Raw genomic sequence first — 11980 nt, 5'->3', positions numbered from 1 at the left:
TTATTTTTTTTCCTTTTGAGGAAGATCAGCCCTAAAATAACATCTGATGCCAATCTTCCTCTTTTTTGCTGAGGAAGATTGGCCCTGGGCTAACATCCGTGCCCATTTTCCTCCACTTTACATGGGACGCTGCCACAGCATGGCTTGACAAGTGGTGTGTCGGTGCGTGCCCGGGATCTGAACCTGCAAACCTGGGGCCGCCAAAGCAGAACGTGCACACTTATCCACCTTGCGCCACCAGGGCAGCCCCAGAGTTGATTGTTAAAAGACTTAGATATTCATCAGAATGCAGTCACATTCTGCCAAAGCTCATGGTTCAATGAAAAAAAAAAAGTATGAGAAAAACAATCAAAAGATCAGTTTCACACACTAATGCATTTGAAAGAACAAAATCTTCTAAATTTAACAAAATGTTGATAAAACCATTAAAAATATTAAGAAAGTGGGGCTGGCCCCATGGCCTAGTGGTTAAGTTTGGCGTGCTCTGCTTCAGTGGCCCAAGTTCAGTTCATGGGTGCAGACCTACACCAATCGTTGGCGGCCACACTGTGGCGGCAGCTTACATACAAAATAGAGGAAGATTGGCACAGATGTTAGCTCAGGGAAAATCTCCCTCAAGCAAAAAGAGGAAAATTAGCAACAGATGTTAGCTCAGGATGAATCTTCCTCAGCAAAAAAAAAAAATTAAGAAAGTACCCCCTTGGGCCTGCCCGGTGGTGTAGTGGTTAAGTTCGAGCACTCTGCTTCAGCGGCCCAGGGTTCACAGGTTCAGATCCCGGGCACGGACCTACACACCGCTTTTCAGACCATGCTGTAGCAGGCATACCACATATAAAGTAGAGGAAGATGGGCACAGATGTTAGCCCAGGGCGAATCTCCCTCAGCAAAAAGAGGAGGATTGGCAACAGATGTTAGATCAGGGCTAGTCTTGCTCACCAAAAAAAAAAAAAAAAAGTACCCTTAAAAAAGTTAACACTGGCCGGCATGGACTTAAACATAAGCATTTCCAAACATGAAATATTCAATAGCCATTTAAAAAAAGAATAATATCTGTATACGCATACATTGCATTCTAGATTTATGGTCCCACTTGTTGGAAAACATATATCTACTGAAATGAGAAAACAACTTATGTGAAAAGTTATAAATCAAGACAGCAAAATATTCATTTTCTATGAAACTTCAACTGTGTCACATAAAAGTGTATTCATAATTTATTTTAAAATGAGAAATTAAAAATGTTGATCTTGAGGAGTTGAAAGGAATAATACTCGAAATAATGACCAAACTTTATCGTCAATGCTTGAGAAAAACGGCACCAGTGAGACACATTTCCATGGAAACCTTTTGTTCAGACAGTGCTGGTGCCTATATGTTAGGGAGAAAGTCTGGTATTTCAGCCAAAATTTTAGAAACATTTCTAAATGTTTTTAATTTGGCACTAAGTCATTGTATTCAATTACCACTGGATGATGCAATGAAAGATGTAAATTCAATAAATCACTTTGAATTGTTTCTTGATAAGCCTTATATTTATTACTGTATTAGTCTGGTCAGGCTGCCATAACGAAATACCACAGACTGTGTGGCTTACACAACAGATTTATTTTCTCACAGTTCTGGAGGCTGGAAGCCCAAGATCAAGGTGCTGGCAGATTTCGTTCTTGATAGGGGCTCTCTTCCTGGCTTACAGATAATCACCTTCTTACTCTGTCTTCACCTGCCTTTCTTCTGTGCACACACAGAGGGAGAGAGAGGTGGGGAAGGATCTGGTGTCTCTTCCTCTTCTTACAAGGACGCCAGTCCTATCGGATCAAGGCCCTACACTTATGACCCCACTTAAATTTTATTACCTCCTTATAGTTCCCATCTCCAAATACAGTCACATTGGGGGATAGGGCTTCAACATATGACTTTGGGAGGGACACAATTCAGTCCACAACAACGCCATACATCACATAAACAGAGAATTAAATGATATCTCTGATGATCTGGAAATTGAAGTTAAACATTGAAAGAATGTTTGCACCTTAGTGGGTGGCCTGTAATGCGGTAATGCAAAAAGAATTTAGAAATTTTGTATTCATTTTAATGTAACTCGTGAAATGGGAGTAAACATTTTGAAAATGATAAAGGAAATTAGAGAATTAGCCTTAATAAACAATATTCTAATAGTGATATCTATACTTCCTGTGGCTTTACAAGAAATAAGTTTCTGTCAAATCATTTTAATTCAATAATCCATGAAAGTAATTAAGCATATAAGGATAAGCAAAAGAAACTATAGAGGAACAAAGAAACATGATTACCACTTGAAACAAAACAAATTATAAATTCTAAGACAGCTATTGGAATATCTAGTAAATTACGTAAAATGACTGATGACAAAAGTGAGAAGTATAATGAATTTTTAAGTTGTTTCCATTTATTAAATCTGCAACTTTGCCAAAAGGTGTTTGCAAAGCTCCACGGATTGAAGGTGATCAAAATCTAATAAAAATCTGGGGCTGGCCCAGTGGCACAAGCAGTTAAGTGCGCGCGCTTCACTGCGGCAGCCCAGGGTTCGCCAGTTCGGATCCCGGGCGCACACCGACGCACTGCTTATCAGGCCATGCTGTGGTGGCGTCCCATATAAAGGAGGGGGGTGGGCATGGATGTTAGCCCAGGGCCTGTCTTCCTCGGCAAAAAAAGAGGAGGATTGGCAGATGTTAGCACAGGGCTGATCTCCTCACAAAAAAAAAAAAAAAGTTAATAAAAATCAGTCTGACTCATTCAATATGATGTTCCATGAGGACAGAGAGGCCCAGCCAGCCCCAGCTCTCCCAGCCATGCAGCGGACTCCCCACATATGTGGGGAGGCCCTCTTGGCTCTTCCAGCCCCAAACCCACAGGTAAGTGCAGCCAGCACCACGGGCAGCAGACACAGCGCCCAGCTGAGCCCAGCCCAGAGCTGAGTCAAGAGCAAATAAAGGGGGCTGTAGCTTTAAGCAACTAAGTTTAGGCGTCGTTGGTTACACGGTGACAGATAACTACAAAAGTTCTTTATTCACCAAGTGACATTTTTAATCTGGTGTCCACTGTGGACAGAATTATGGATTCTGGAAAGGGCAAGTGTATAATGAAGGAAACTCCCCTACGGCTTAGATAAGATGTGCCTGCAGATCCTGTGCCTCCTTTTACCCTGATTCCTACAGCCACCCAAGCCCCCTTCCAGACAAGCAAGAGCACAAAAGCTCTGGGGTCTGGGCCAGGGTGCAGTGTCCAGGCCACAGGGCCAGGCGTGGGCTCCAGGGGTCACTTGTCCTCAGGCTGCGGAATATTTACCACCGTGTTTGTTTGGAGGGTTTTTTCTGGTAAAAGATATATGACGTAAGATTTACCATTTTAACGTTTTTTTTTTTAGAGGAAGATTGACCCTGAGCTAACATCTGTTGCCAATCTTCCTCTTTTATTCCTTTTTTCTCCTCAAAGCCCCAGTAGATAGTTGTGTGTCGTAGTTGTACATCCTTCTAGTTGCTGTATGTGGGACGCGGCCTCAGCATGGCTTGATGAGCGGTGCGTAGGTCTGCACCCAGGATCCGATCCGGCGAATCCTAGGCCGTCAAAGCAGAGAACGAGAACTTAACTGCTAGGCCACCAGGCCGGCCCCGATTTTAACTATTTTTAAGTGTTCAGTTCAGTGGCATTAAGTACATTTGCACTGTTATGCAACCATCACCACTAGCCATCTCCAGAAATTTTTCATCTTCCCAAACTGAAACTCCATCCCATTAAACAATAACTCCCCACTCTCCCTTCCCCCAGCCCCTGGCAACCACCATTCTACTTTCTGTCTCTATGAATTCAACTATTCTAGATATTTCATATAAGTGGAATACAACACTGTCTTATAATTCAACTCTTTACATGTTGAATCTCTACTTATCTCCCTCTATAAACTGGGAGATCCTTGACATTAGAGATTCTTTCTTATTCATCTTTGACTCACCATTACCCCTCCCAGTGTCTGGCATATCATAGATGTCCAGTAAGTGTTCAACAAATGGATGGATGGATGGATTGATGGACAGATGGATGGATGGATGCAGCTACCACAGTCTGCCTGGTACCATAGTTGGCTTAGACAAGTCTGCCCACTAGACAATGAGCAACATGCAGACAGGGACCCTGCCTACCTTTCACTCACTTACCTAAGAGCACCTACCACTCAGCAGGCACAATAAACAGGGCACAATCCGCGCCTGTAAGGAGCTCAAAATCCGACAGAGACGCGCAGAGCCATCTCTGACTTTGATAAGAACTTCAACAGAGGAGTGCAAATGTCCGTGGAGGCACCTAGCACAGGCTTCAGACATGGACTATGTTCACGAGATGTATTTTTCACTCAGTTGAATCAGATGAGAAGCTCATTGGGAAGCTTTGGGATTAAATTCCCACTCTCAAGCTGTGTGACTTTAGCAAGTTACTGCATCTCTCCATATGCATCCGTTTTGACATGAAAACCAGGTAGAAGCCAGCTTGGTCTGTGCAGACAGGACGCAGCAAAGGCAGAAGCCACGTTTCCGCAAAGAAGTGGTGGGGAGAGAGGCAGGGGAGGACGGAGGAAGGCCTCCAACCACAGAACCCACAATTTCAGCGAGTCCTCAGGCTAAGGAGGCAGAGTAATGGGATGCGGCTTCCTGCTTGCCTTCCGAACGCGTCTAAATGTCATCTTCCCGCGAGTGCTGCCTTCTGCGGAAATTAAGTGCTCTTCTTATTATTAGCACCGTTAAGCAGGCACTGTAAACAGATCGCAAACAATGAGGCTTTGTTAGAAACACCCCATTTAGTTCGGGCTCCTTCCACACCTGGAGATGTATCATCTATTTTAAAAATACTGCTTAAGAGGCAGCTGTCCTGTCAGGAGAAATTGACTCAGAAACTGCAGAGCTTCTGGGGGTGCCTAATGGTGCATGCTGGAGATCTGAAATGCCCACACCCTCTCTGCCTAAAACTCCACTCCCCTATTTGGTCCTTTTTCCTCCCAAAGCATCGGTAGTGAATGCATCAGTAGACAGGGCCGGCATTATTATTAACATGATAATTTGTGATGCCATTATTTTTTTTTTTCTATTTGCTAATTCAGATAGGAAACGTGAGGGCATGAGCTTTCCCATAGATGTGAAATATCTTCCCGCCCTTCCTCGCGCTGTAAGTGGGTATGTCATTCTTGATAACAATTTCAGGCGTCCTGCAGAAAATCGGAGGCTCCTAAGTTTAGCCCCATAGCTAACGAGTTTCCAACTCCCAAGCTGAATGTTGGATCTAATTTTACGGAGGCTGACTAATACTGCCACAATTTCTTTTCCCTTCTGGACCCCTCCCAGGCCCTGACTTCAATATGCCCTGAGAGTCTCTTCTCTTCTCACTGAGTTCTGCTCTCTGTGTCTTCCACCCCTCTGTGCTCTACCAGAATTTCACCTTTAAAAAGCTGTGAGTCACTTAATTATTCCATTTTCTCAGTTCACATGAAGGATGTCTGAAACCATTATAAAGATCAGAGCGTCTGTATCCACACACGCATGCACACACATGCACAACACGCACACACGTGCACACTTGAAATGAAAGAAGCTCTGCCCCATTTGGACAAAAAGAATTCCTCGAAGCTTCATCTGAATGAGCACCGGATGTCACGATGACCCCACCAGATAATGACAGCAACTGTTCATGTGTTCTGTGAAAGTCTTATAAAGAGTAGTTATGAATAATCAATGTTGATTGCTTACTAGATGCCAGATCCTGGGCAAGCACCCACCATGCACTGTCTCCTTTAATTCTCACACTCTGCGATGTGGGTATCATCAGCTCCGTTTTACCAATGAGACAACTGAGACTCAGAGAGCTCAGGCACTTGCCTAAGGTCACACAGTAAACAGCAGGGTCAGCTAGGATTCATCTCAAATCTCTCTGACTCTAGAGCCTGAGCTCTAAACCCCACTCACTGTACCCTAGAGGTGGAGGCCTCGGGACGCTGGCTCCCTGGATAGAGATCGAAGAAACCTAGCAGCCAAGCCTCCGAGAGCACAAATGGGCTGCTTTACAGTGCGCTATCTGGGATCTATAAAAACGGAAGATCTCCAGTTGGGGCCATGCCAACCTTTATGTCCTGGTGTGCAGGGCAGGGAGCAGATGCCAAGACAGTTGGGCCTGATAGGCTGTGGTCTCTCCTGATCCTTTGAAATGGGCCTCCAAGAAATCCACTCCCCAGTGAGACCAAGCTCCTCCCATATGCCATTTGTACAGCCCGGAGGAACAGAGAAATTAGGTAACTTTGCCAAGGACACACAGCTAGGAGAGGGAGGGGTCAGGATTAAACCCAGGCAATCTGGCAATTTGGGACTGCGGAGCTGGTTCCCAAACCCCACACTTCACAAAAGGCCTGGACCAACTGCCCCCGAATTGTGCAGATCAAAAACGACTTCATAGTTCAGAGAGAACGGTGGCTGAGACAGAGGGGAAACTTTACGGAGGAGTTGACCCTTCAACCACACCTGGAAAAGCAGGTAGGATTTAGGGAAGTGAAGGGGTGCAGGGTGCCAATGCGCATGTTATTTCATTGATCACTGAACACACCTGTTTGGCTATGAATTAATAGAGGAGGGAGACAGGAAGTATAATTAGAAAAGTAGGCTTCGTGGTCTGAATGCCAACCTGGATTAAATAAAAACAACTTCAAGAGAAGTCAGGGTCCACCTTTTCCAATGGCCGCCCACGTCGTGTTGCAAACATGTAACTTCAGGGAAGGAGCTGTTTCTGCTGCAAGATCCCTATAAACCTTACAGGAAAATGTAACAAATAATGAAGCCCAGGAAATCCCACCAGGCTCCAGACACAGCTATCACAGACTCAGCCAGGACCCATCAGCTGGGAGGGGAGGTGGGGGAAAGGGCCAAAGGCACAGGAAGGGAGACTTGGGACACACATGCTCACGGTGAAGTACAGAGCAGTTACAGCGAGATGGGAGGAAGTCACAGCAATAAAACAACCCAAAGCAACCGATTATCCAAAAATCTTTCATAAGGTCACGTGTGGAATTTGGGCTTCAATTATTTCTCCATTTATTCAACAAACATTATTCACGGTCTACCATACGCCAAGTACTGTGTTGGCATTTAAAAGCGAGTCTGCTGATATACTGGTAATTCTCAAAACTTCAAGCCAAATGGTGAGGTCCCGCTGGCAAGGCCCCACTTGAGAGTTGCTGGAAAGCCATCTCTCGCCCCCAGGGCTCCACTTCTCCCCTCTCAGTGCTACATGGAGGAGGCTGCCAGAGCCTCAAAGAGACTCAAAGGAGCGTTCTCACTTAGTCCAAGGAGTCCTTCCCTGTGTGTGTATTCTCGGTTAATAATCTTTCCCTCTCTCCAAAACTTGAGCTTGGAGCAAAATATCACTTTAAGCTACGGAGCAGCCATCAGAGATAAAAGTGTCCAGATGTCAACAAACAATTCATGCAAAAGCAGCCCCGACCAAAGCCTCCAGGAGTCAGCTTCGAAAAGAGGCTGTAGCCTGCAGCTCCCCGGGGATAGACTCAGTTTTGCCTGCACGTGAAATGTATGTAAAGTATTTTTCATGTGACCCCCGACATTCCATCTCATCTGAGGCGACTAAACCGTTACTTTGATTCAGAATGTGGATTATAATAACGGTGATGTGTACACCTTCAGGGTGCCCCCGAACAGGACGTGAGCACGGAGTTGCTGAAATTCAATGACCTTCTGTGGCAGAGTCTGTGAATAGCGATGCACTGAGCTTCTGCCCCTGAGAATTATTCTGTTGCCCTAACGTCCAGGCAAAGGCGAGGCAAAAGCAGATCCAAACTTAGAAAAGGAAGTTTCAACTTGTGCATTCTCAGGTTTTCTGAACAGCCGCAGTTGTGCTCACTTAGCACTTTCATCTCCAGAGCTCGGCTCTTTAATCAATTCTCATAGGGATCTGGAAAGTTGATAGATATTGCAATCCCCCGTAAAATGGCTCAAAAAAAAAAAAAAAGGGTCAGAGAGAAGCTAGTGGCTTGGCCCAAGACTTATTGCTAAGTCAGCTTCTGAATTGAGAACAGAAGTTTCTAGGTCCAACCTGTACTCTCCCAGCAGGCTCCATAGCCTGAGAAGCCGGCCACCAAAATCCAGAATCTTTTCTTAAGTCCTAGAATCAGCACCATCAAGTCAGAGCTAAGAAATAAGTAAGTGTTGCCGGGTGTTGCCAGCAAAACGAAAAAAGTGCACAAATCTAGTTAATTACTCAGGACATGTTGGCAGACACCTCTGCTTGTCAAATTCCTGGTTGTCTGAATGGTTATTTACATCCGAATTAATTTATACTGTGGGAGTTTTAAATACTTTTTTTTTTTTTAAGGAGCAGCAAAGATCCTACCAGAATCTATGCTGTTTCCGAAAAATTCCTCTTCTCCATTTCTGATTTATTCACAGCCGTAGGAGACCCTGTCACAGGGCTATGACTTTTGTGCTTGGAGAGATCTAAACAGAAATTCTCACTCAGACAACATAACTAGTGCGACTGCCATCCTCCTGGCTCCTCCTGGACTCCGCCTGCTCCCCGGACCTCACAGTCTTGCAGTGTGCAGGTCCAAGGCAAAGGCCCTAAGAAAATCGGGACACTCCTTAAAACTCAAAAAAATGTGTAAAAGTGGTCAAAAGATACAAACTTCCAGTTATGAGACAAATAAGTTCCTGGGATGTAACGTACAGCATGGTGACTATAGTTAATAAACTTTATTGTATATTTGAAAGTTGCCAAGAGATTAGATTTTAAAAGTTCTCATCACAAGAAAAAAGAAATTTGTAACTATGTGAGGTGATGGATGTTATTCCGGTAATCATTTCGCAACATATATATATATCGAATCATTATACCGTACACTTTGGACTAATACAATGTTAAATGTCAATTATATCTCAATAAAACCAGAAAAATATAATAAAAAATAAAACTTGAAAGAAGGCTGTTGAGGAAAAATAAAAGGAAATATTACTTACACATTTTGAATTTTTTTATTCATTCGACAAATATTTAATGAGAACATGCTATGTGTCATGATTGTCCCATTGGGTCTTGGGGACACAGATATCCAAAGATGTATCAAAGATGCATCGCATTGTCTCTGCCCAAAAGGAGTTCACAGTTCAGTGGAGGAAACAAACAGAAGGAAAAAAACAGAACGTGGTAAGTATTTAGGGGTGGAGTGGAATTGAGGTTGACATTTATATACTAAAATTCAAATATGCAAAAACTATAAATATATTTTCTATAACTATTCTTATCTTGTGCTCAATCCCCAATACAGCATACATACACAAATCTTAAATTTTCCAATAAAAAATAACTTGGGCTCTTCTAGGCTCTTCATTTCTTTCAGGGAAATATTTACTCACTTTCCAAGTTCAAATTCCCTATGAGGTCTACTTCCACTTTCCAAAGGAGCTCTGGCCACACACCAGCTTCCTTCTCAAGATGGCACTGGGGTGCAGGGGAAAACTTCCTGTCCTAATGGCATCCAGCATGGATACACAGGACGAGGTCTAGAAGGGCCCTGAACACAGGAGCTTCTGTCTCCATGGAATTTGGGGTACACCACCCTCCCGGCACACTGATGTGTTCTGGTTCCCCAACCTGAAAGCTCTTCAAACCTCATCCTTTTGGATTTTTGTGGAGGCTTCATTATACAGACATGATTGATTATATCATTGGCTATTGATGATTGAACTCAATCTCTAGCCCCACTCCCATCCCCAGAGGTGAGGAGGGAGGGCTAAAAGTTCCAATACACTAATTGTGGTTGGTTCTCCTGGCAACCAGCCCTCATCCTTAGGTTACCTGGGGACTTTCCAAAAGTCACCTCATTAACATAAATTCAGGTGTGGTTGAAAGGGACTTGTGAATAACAAGACATCCATTTCATTCACGGATCTGAAGCTATTCCAAGAACTGAGGACAAATAAACAAATATTATAACAAAAGATGCTCCCATTGCTCTAATTGCTTACAAAATGCCAAGGGTTTTGGGAGCTGTGAGCCAGAAACAGTGGACAAAGACTAAATACATATTTCTTATTATAAATCACAGTATCACACCACCCCATTTCTCCCCCTAGCACAGGGGGAGGGGGAGGCTTTCCTTTCTCCTATGAGATGAGAACTTCCTGGATCATATCCTGAGTTCTCTCTACACTCACAGTAAAATGTCCATGATCTGCATAGGCCCAGATCTACTCTTGGGGAAGATGAGTCTCTAGAAAGCCCTTTTCTCTTCCAACAAAGTCTGGCTTTCAAGACTATTGCCTGGTTATAGATTCAAAAAAATCTAATTTGAAATTTAAAACTGAACCATGATCCTCTTGTCCTAGGTTATTTCCACCCTCCCTTGAGCCACTGGTTCAGTGTGTGCAGCTCCAGGACTTCTCAGAAGGGAAGAACTGCACTTTGGATTAACATCGCCACTATAGCACCTGGCACATCTGCTGTGTGGCCTGTGGAAGCACATATGTGATCCCCTGAAGGGTCTGTGTCTTATCCATCTTTATTCACAACACCAGCCATGTGCCTGGCATATGGTAGATGCTCATTGCATGTGTGTTGAATGACTGTAGGGGTCTGGAAGGCTTCATGATAGAGGTGACATTGAGTCAGGCCTTGAAAAATAAATGAGTAGGATTTTGATTGAGGGAAATGGACAGGAAAGGCATTATAAGCAAAGGGCAAAAGAACAAAGGCATGGAGGCATGGAAGAGAGTGGCATCTTCAGAAATGGTGAGGAGTCTTGCCTGATGGGTGGGTGGTAGGATATGAGACTAAAGGGGACACTGAGGCAAACACTAAAGGACTTGAATGACATGCTGCAGAGTTGGGATTTCAATGGGAAGGAAATGGACAGGGGTGATGCAGGCTGAAAATAGGGTGTGCTTCCAGCGTTGTTCATACAAATTAATGCTTTATTGGTCTGTACCAGATTACTGGGGAAGCCAGCATAGCTGGGGGTTCTTCCCTGACCTTTTGAGACTGATGTCAGCAGATGTAGTTGTGTCCTTCCCATTCCTAAACATGCCCCTTCGTCCTATCCTCATAGACTTAATACTGGCCAACCTACACTGACATTTCTGAGATTCCCATTGCTACCACACAAAGGGCATGATCTGCTCACTGCAAGAAAAAAGCCAATCGTCAAGAGGCAAGATGGTGGCAGAGAAAGGGCAGTTTATTACAGCTTGCTAGCAAGGGGGAAGATGGCTGACTAATGTACGGAAGAACCATCTTACAGAACAAAGACTACAGGCCAGTTATATAGGGGGCTGGTCTCCGGGGCAGGGTGGGGGAGGCAGGCATCTGGTCTCAGGGTGGAGGCAGAGATCTAGTCTCAGGGTGGGGGCAGCCATCTGTTCTTAGTTCCTGATAGTCTTTTCTTTTACTGGATATGCAACAGAGACCAGAGCAATGCCCTATACCCTGATTTTTCAGTTATCATTGATGATGGCTATCAGCATATACTCTCCGCCTGGGGGTCATCACATTCCTAAGGAAGTCAGGAGAACAAAGTTATCAACTTATAACAGCTGGGAGGGGCCATAAAATCCACAGAGTTAGTCAGAGGCCATTCAAAGTTACAATATGGTATCTTTCCTACAATATCACTTCCCTTATGTCAACCTTGTGTTGAGCTGGTATCACCATGTTCTTATCTTGCATGAAGGCTGAAAACACCACACAGTCAACTACGCCACAAAGTAGGAATATTCCAAAGAAACAAATTTCATGACCAAGAAAAGCTTCATTGTTTCAAAATGGTCAATGCAAATCAAAATGCTGAACTATGTAGCCAAAAATATATCTATATACCAAATGATAAATATATTTGTTCATCAAATTCAAGTTTTGCAATCCTGATGACTGCAATGTGAATATTTTTACCAGTCTTTGTTCCAAGACA

The 11980-nt window shown here is 43.9% G+C and overlaps 1 long non-coding RNA gene across 1 annotated transcript; it reads right to left on the bottom strand.

The window, feature by feature from the left end:
* Window positions 1-2295: 2295 nt before the first annotated feature.
* On the bottom strand, window positions 2296-9156 carry LOC147912361 (uncharacterized). Its single transcript, XR_015550004.1, has 3 exons — window positions 9036-9156; window positions 4191-4779; window positions 2296-3593 (listed from the first exon to the last, which is right to left on the bottom strand). It is a non-coding gene; the product is annotated as an uncharacterized LOC147912361 (long non-coding RNA).
* Window positions 9157-11980: the final 2824 nt, after the last annotated feature.

Source organism: Ceratotherium simum, chromosome 36 (genome assembly GCF_057802395.1).
Source record: "Ceratotherium simum simum isolate JZ-2026a chromosome 36, ASM5780239v1, whole genome shotgun sequence".
NCBI lineage: Eukaryota > Metazoa > Chordata > Mammalia > Perissodactyla > Rhinocerotidae > Ceratotherium > Ceratotherium simum.
Note: the sequence above shows the minus strand (reverse complement) of the source record. Positions and strands in the feature narration are given on the sequence as shown.